This window comes from Fukomys damarensis, unplaced genomic scaffold, assembly GCF_012274545.1.
Source record: "Fukomys damarensis isolate Sample0158 unplaced genomic scaffold, DMR_v1.0_HiC HiC_scaffold_33, whole genome shotgun sequence".
NCBI classification, from domain to species: Eukaryota; Metazoa; Chordata; class Mammalia; order Rodentia; family Bathyergidae; genus Fukomys; species Fukomys damarensis.
The window spans coordinates 54,282,081-54,289,005 of NW_022900945.1; the positions used below are offsets into that span (position 1 = coordinate 54,282,081).

The window sequence follows — 6,925 nt, forward strand, 5'->3', positions numbered from 1 at the left end:
GGGGGCCAAAGATGGGAGGGGAGGGGGCAAAAGATGGGAGGGAGGTGGCTGGGGATCAGGGCCAGGTCTGGGCGTGGACAGAGGCCAGGCAGACACAGCCTGAAGAGGCTGACCCTGTAGGGCTGGAACAGGGCTCTGAGCCGGCGCCCCAGGGTCCTCAGTGTGTGGCAGCCTGGCCAGGGTGAGGGCCTCCACGCTAACTAATAAAGGAAGAGCGAAGCCCAGCTGCTCCTGCAGTTTGCCAGCAGTGAGAACACCTGGGGAGGACAAAGAAGTCAGGGCACCTGTGCTGCCTGGATGGCCCAGGTCCACGTGACCCAGGGCCCCGCAAGGCTGGAGACTCAGGCAAGGATCAGAGCTCACAGCGCTGGGACGGGGAGCCGGCCCCTCACGGCCTCTCCAGTGTGTGACTCAGGTGTCCAGAGGGTGGTGGGAGCCGGGGCCAAGGGGCAGAGCCAGGGCCAGCGAGTGCAGGGCTGGACAGGACAGAAGCCCAGGGTCACTGCCAGGCCAGCACCACAGACACAGGAGCCCAAGATGAGCCCCGGCCCGGAAGACAAGAGAAGGGAAGTCTGTGGCCTCCACAGGAAGTGGGGTCTGGGGCCGAGGCTGCCCACAGGCCCTTTGGCTGTGAGGGCTGCATACACATTTGCAGGCTGTGAAGGTCCACGGGGAGGGAGGTTTCCAGACACCAAGCGGAGTGGGGGCCTCAGGAGGGAGCAGCCACACGCCTCCCTTCTGCCCTGCGTGGCTGACACACTGGTGTCCTCCCCGGTCTGCAGCCCAGAGCATGGCCCATCCTCGCTGCTCAGCTCCGCCCATCCCGGGTGCACTGGGGCAGCCCGAGAGCCAGGCCTTGGGGGCAGAGCAGGCGGCTTCCACCTGCGGGGGAGCGGGGCCAGGAGGCACAGACCCCGGGCAGAGGGAAAAGCACCCACTGGGGTGGTACGGACAGCACCCACAGGCAGGGCTGGGGAGGGCCCGCAGCCGGCACGGGGAGGAGTTTGGAGAAGCGGGGCAGAGCTGCAGGTACCATGAGCACGGATGGGCGACGGCTGGCGTGTTTGAGACCAAGCGGAGGGCCCGGGAGGGGGCACGAAAGCCCGAATGCCCAGTAGTTCAGCCTTGTCGCGTAGGTCAGCGCTCCCCAGAATGTGCGCTGAGGCAGGAGGTGCCTTAGCAGGGCGGCAGTGGGGCTCCGTGTAAGGAGACAGAGGAGCAGCGTGATATCACGGGCATATGAGTGGTGAGACGGCAGATTAAAGCACTCAGGCTGATGCTCCTGTGGGATGAGGGGCCACAAACGTTGCAGAAGGAACCTGCTCTGGCCTTTTCCAGATTCATCTGACCCTTCCTCTCTCCTCCTTTATCTCTCAGAATTCGTGTCTGCTGGATCATGCTGAGAACCCCTAAGTAGGTTCGGATGGGACGATCAGTTTGTTGACAGAGAGTGGCCAAAACTAAGCTATGTTCTACTTTTTATGTGCCCTCATGTGCCCTCGCCTGGAACAGATCACCTGCCACATTGTCACCCTCAGGGAAGCCCTGATTGTTTTAGTCACAGTGGCTCCGCCACATCTCCACACTGAATTTGGGCTACTAGGGTGGACCTGTCTTTCCCCAGCCCAGACCCTCCACAGTGGTCTCCAAATGGGTAAAGGAATCACACACACCCCTGCCTCCTCATTTTATTAAAGGGAGAGGTCTCATTACAATAATCACAGTAGAGGAGGCACCATGTGTCCTGCCCCCTTTTCTGCAGCCCCATGTGAGAAGCTGGGTCTCTGGAGGAGGGCTTCGGGCACAGCCAGAGGCTCTCAAAGCTCATGATTTTAGCTGTTGCCCAAGCCAGGGCCCGGCAGGCCCTGAGAGCCCTTACCGTCCCCTGGTTTCCTGTCGCAGTGACCACACCTCCGACCATCACCACGCAGTCAGTGACCCCCGTGACAACATCCTGATTGGGTGTGGAGCAGAGGGGAACCCGGCCCCCAGCTTCCCTGAGTCTTGAAACGGCAGATTCTTCCACACTGCCAAGGACCCCCGGGTGTCCCGGAGGAGGAGATCTGGGGCCCCGTTGATCACTTTCTGCAGTGGCAGCTGCCCAGGATTACGAGGGCGGATACCAGTGCTTTGCCTGAATTAAATAAGGCACAGCCCTGTGCAACAGGACTCAGCTGCAGGTGTCCCAATCTCCCCCGCCACCCAAGAAAACCTGGAGCCCCCTGGCCTCATCCTCCCATCGTCGTCTGGATGAGAAGCCGCATGGAGCCCATCACCCAGGACAAATGGGTCCCGGGTCACACAAGAGCCCTGTACTTCTCCAGCATGATGCTGCATGACCTGCAGGCCGACTACAGCTGTGACACCCACACCACCCTGCAGAAGGACCCGTTCACTTGCAGGGTCCTCACCACCCGAGGGACTGCAGAAAGGACAGCCAGCTTCTCGTGTCCTCGGGGTACGTCAAGCAGTCAGGAGGTGCTCTGAGGCCTGGACCCCCTGCTGGAGCGCATTGCATGGGGTCCCCACTTCGGACGTCCCTGGGTCCAAGAAGGGTGAGGACCTCACACCTGACAATGCCAAATCTGAGAACTTTAACAAGGCCCTGTGTGTCACCAGCATCTCGGAGGAAGACTGTGAGGACTATTTCTGCCTATTTCTGTGCATCTGACACAAGATCTCGGTTTGAGTGAAGACTGCTCCATGCCGGCTGGATGAACCCAAGAGCCTGATCCTGGCTCCTGCAGAGGACAGAAGAGTGGTGTGCAGAGGTGACAGGAATCCCCCAAATCAGCAGATGGTGAATGGGGAGGAAGCCTTTGCAGTCGGGACCACCCGACCCAAACAGTGAGGTGGCCAGGACACCGTCCCCTGCCGGGACACACAGATCAGATCAGCGGCAGTGGCCTGAGCCAGCACCACATCTCCAAGGAGCACGGCCACCTGCTGGCCCGAGCCTGCGGCAGTGTCCTGATGCCCAGGAACCAGCTCCTTTGGGCGATCCTCTACAACCTGGTGCGGCTGCGCTGACTGAGCTTTGTGTCTCTCATCCCCACCCTCCGATGGCTTGAGAATGGGAAGAAAGCAGCCCAGATGGTGGCAACTACTATGTCTCTGAGGTCAGCAGCCAGAAATTAAGATGATCCACAAAAGAGGACCAAGCCTTCTACACCTATGTTGCCTCCAATATCCTAGGCAAAGCTGAAAATCAAGGATGAAGGTCAAAGTTTCCAACAGGACCTTCCGGACACCAAGGACCAGGAGGGCACCACAGTGCAGCAAGTGTCGCGTGAAGCATGACCCCTCGCTGAGACTCAGCGTCCCCTGGCTGAAGGACGACGAACGGTTCTCCCTGGAATCGGGATGGAGGAAGAAGACGACTCCCTGACCATCTCTGGCGTGGCAGGCGAAGCCAGAGCAGCGACATGTGTGGTCAACACCAAGCGGATCCAAGACTGGGCCAAGGCCTGCCTCCCCGTGCCAGTGGATCAGGCCGCTGGCTGCCCTGTCCAAGGGACGGCCAGACCCGAACAAGGTTGACCTGGATCCCAGGAGAGGACAACACAGAGCCATCGCAGACTGTGTCATCCACTTCCAACCAGGGTCGGGCACAACCATTCCAGTTCCAAGCGGTGTCAGCCCAGCTGTTCTCAGCTTTCCCCGGAGGTCAACTACCAGCTCCGGGTCATTGCCATCAGCGAGGTTGGAAGCAGCCACCCAAGCCTCCATCTGAGCACTGCCAAAACAGGAGAGCTCCCTGAGTCCAATCCCAGTGAGGAAGAGGGACCCGGAAGAGCAACATGGACCAGGTCACGTGGACGCCCATGAACGCCACCTCCGCCTTTGGCCCCAACCTGTGCTACACCAGTAGGTGGAGGCAGAGAGACCTGAGAGGCCTGCAACAACAAGATGGTGTGGGCCTTTGCCATGTGGTGGGGCAGACCCCTGTCTGTGTGCCCTGTGAGATCGGGGTCCAGGCTGAAAATGGCACTGGGAAGGGCCCCGAGCCCAACACCATCATCAGCGACTCTGGAGATCATCCCGGGCTGTGCCACTGCCCGTAAGATACGAGTCGAACAGCACAGCCACAGGCCTGCAGTGCAGACATAAGTACACCGACGTGGTCCAGGGCCAGCTCCAGGAGTGAGGAGGGAAGAGGCCACTCCTGACCCACTCAAGCCCGCAGTGTTACCCAGGGCAAGGGGTAGCAGAGCCAGGGTGCACTAGGGGTGTCTAGGATGAGCCGCTCAAAGACACCCAGAAGACAACGTGTGCACAGTCAGGGGTCCCATAAGCACAGGTGTGTCCCAAGAAAGGCAACATTAGGCTATCTTGGCACTGCACCAACAGCAGAGAACACAGATCCAAACCTCCTGGTACAGATCTGTCACTCAGTGCAGCCTCCTGATGCCATCAATGGACACAAGAAACACAAGCTGTGTGCTGTGAGGTAACACAACACACTGTTGCACAGGTAATGCTGTTTGGAGTAGAAAGATTTAAAAAAGAAGAAGGAATGGTGTGGTATGTTAGGAGTCGAGGGCGTGGGGAAAGGAGTAGGGATGGGAGGATCAGGACCTAGGAGGAACAGGATGCGGGGATCAGAACAGGATCCACTGAGAAAGAGGCCTTGCAGAAAAGAGGGAAGGGAAGCAAGCAGCCAGGCAGACATCTTGGGAGAGCTTTTCAGGCAGAAGCACAGTCCAGACAATTGTCCCAGGCAGGAAAAGCCTGTTTTCTCCCAGGAACAGGTGGCCAGTACCGCAGGAGCAGACAGGAGCACAGGAAGGGGAAGGGGAGTCTGAGATGAAAGAGGAAACGGGAGGCAGACTGGCTCCTCCTGACTCAAAACCTGAGAAGCCAGAGCCAGGAGGAGCCCGGAGACAGTGTGATAACCCACCACTTGCCTGGCAGAGGCGCGAACCAGGTGGGCAGAGTAGGGCTGACTTCACCGCAGGGCACTGGAATGATACGGGACCCTGGTCTGCCTTTCCTAAGCCACTCCTGCCAGAGTGGACCTTGCCCGGGCTCGGGCAGTACCGTGCTCTCTCCTCCCTCTGGACTCAGCCCCCACTCCCATGACCTCCTCCTCCTCCTCCATAACTCCACGACCTCTACGACCTCTGCCACCTGCTCCCCTTCCTCTCTTCTTCCTTCTCCTCCTCATCACCACCACCAACAGCAACACTTGCACCATTTCCCACCTAGGGTCCTAGAGAGGAAGCTCACCTAACTCAACAGCTGGGCCAGAAGCCTAGCTCCTGAGACTTCCATTGTAGAACCATCCACCAGAGGGCGCTGATGCCACACACAGCTCCCGGCAGCCCCAAAAACTTAACTGTTGTGGGCTCTGGGTCTCAGACTGCCACACACGCTAAGCCTGTTCCCAGCGCATACAAGGGCCCCCCTCCCACCAGCTCCTACCACTACCTCTGTGTCTCTTCCCCTCTGCCTAGAGTAGGAGGTGGGAGAGTCCAGCCCCTAGGATAAGCCCAGAAGGGGGTCCCCAGCCTGGGTCAGGAGGACAGGAGAGGGTAGGAAAAGGAAGGTCTGGCCCCTGCCCTGTGAAATGTGCACAGTCACAGGGCTGCCACCATCCTCCCTGGAGACTGCTCTTGCTCTTTCCTTGTTTGCTGCAGAGGTTCCCTGAGGGCTCATTTGGAGCCGGGGAGCTGGGGGTCTAGGCGAGGGCAGGGGAGAGGCTCCGATGGAAGGAGGAACCTGTGAGGCTGCTACTAGGACAGGGGTCCTGAAAAAGGACAAGTTCCTCCACAGCCCGTTCACAGCAGCGACCCAGGGAGGGGAAACAGGCGCAGATAATGGAGGACCCTGAACCCGCGCCTTCCTGCCCCTTAGCCCAGGATGGGACCCAGTGTGGACTGTGCCCACAAACCTCTCCTGTAGGGCCGCACTAGAATCCCTGGGTGGAGAGGGTGGGCTGCGGGGTCCCCCAAAACCCCAGGATGAAAGCCCTGTGCGCCCAAACACATGGCCTAGCAAGTGTGCCCCACGGAGAACAGGGACAGCAAGAGACAAGTCTGGGGGTGCAGCAGGGGAGCAACCCAGGTCCATACCCCACAGTACTCCATCTGCAGCCCTCCCCTCTCCCCTGAAGGTGACCTTGCTCTCCAAGTGCAGAGACCGGACCCCAAGTCCTGGCACAGAGGGCAACAGGAGTCCCCGTCTGGCCAGGGCACAGGCACCGCCTGAACTTTGGTCTGCTTCCTGGCGGGACGCAGGCCAAGAATAAGGCTTCGCCTGTCCCAGTCAGACTTCCTGGGGCGGAGGCTGGGGAATCCCAGGAGCTGGGCTGCCCCTGCCCCAGGGGACTCTGAGCACCCAGGCCAGGCCAGGGCCGGCGGTTGTGGCCTCTGAAGGCTGCAGAGCTAAGGGCAGAGGGCAGGGCCGGGGACACTCAGGGGAAGGGCTGGGCTGGGGCATGCTGGGAGGAGGCACCGCTTAGGAGGGCCTGGGGTCCCAGGGGACGGGGTGGGAAGCCTGAAGAAGCCCGGGGGAGAGAGGGCCTCTCACCTTCACTTTCTCCGGAGTGTCTGGCTTTATCACGCCAGCTCTAGGAGACTCAGGGCTGGGGACACAGTGGGGAGTTGTGATTCATCGGGCAGAAGCACAGTGGCCTCTGCTGCCCAGCAGGAAGGTGCGGAAGGAGAAGGCGGCTGAGCCCATCGCGCCTCAGGCTGGACAGTAGCGATGCCCTCCTCCTCAGGGCCTGCTGGGGTGGAAAGGAAGGAGGGGCGTCCACAGGGCTAAAACCAAAGCCCTAAAGGCAGAGGGGAAGGCAGGGAGCTGCGGCGCCCGGGGCATTAGTACAGTTCCTCTGTTCTCTGAGCCCCAGAGATCCCGCTCTGGCTCTCACGGCACCTGGAAGGGGCTCCTCCTCTCCCTGAGCCCCCCCACTGGAGGAGGG

General features: G+C 60.3%; 1 pseudogene; it reads left to right on the forward strand.

The window, feature by feature from the left end:
- Positions 1-1,826: 1,826 nt before the first annotated feature.
- LOC104876074 lies at positions 1,827-4,064 on the forward strand (annotated as a pseudogene).
- Positions 4,065-6,925: the final 2,861 nt, after the last annotated feature.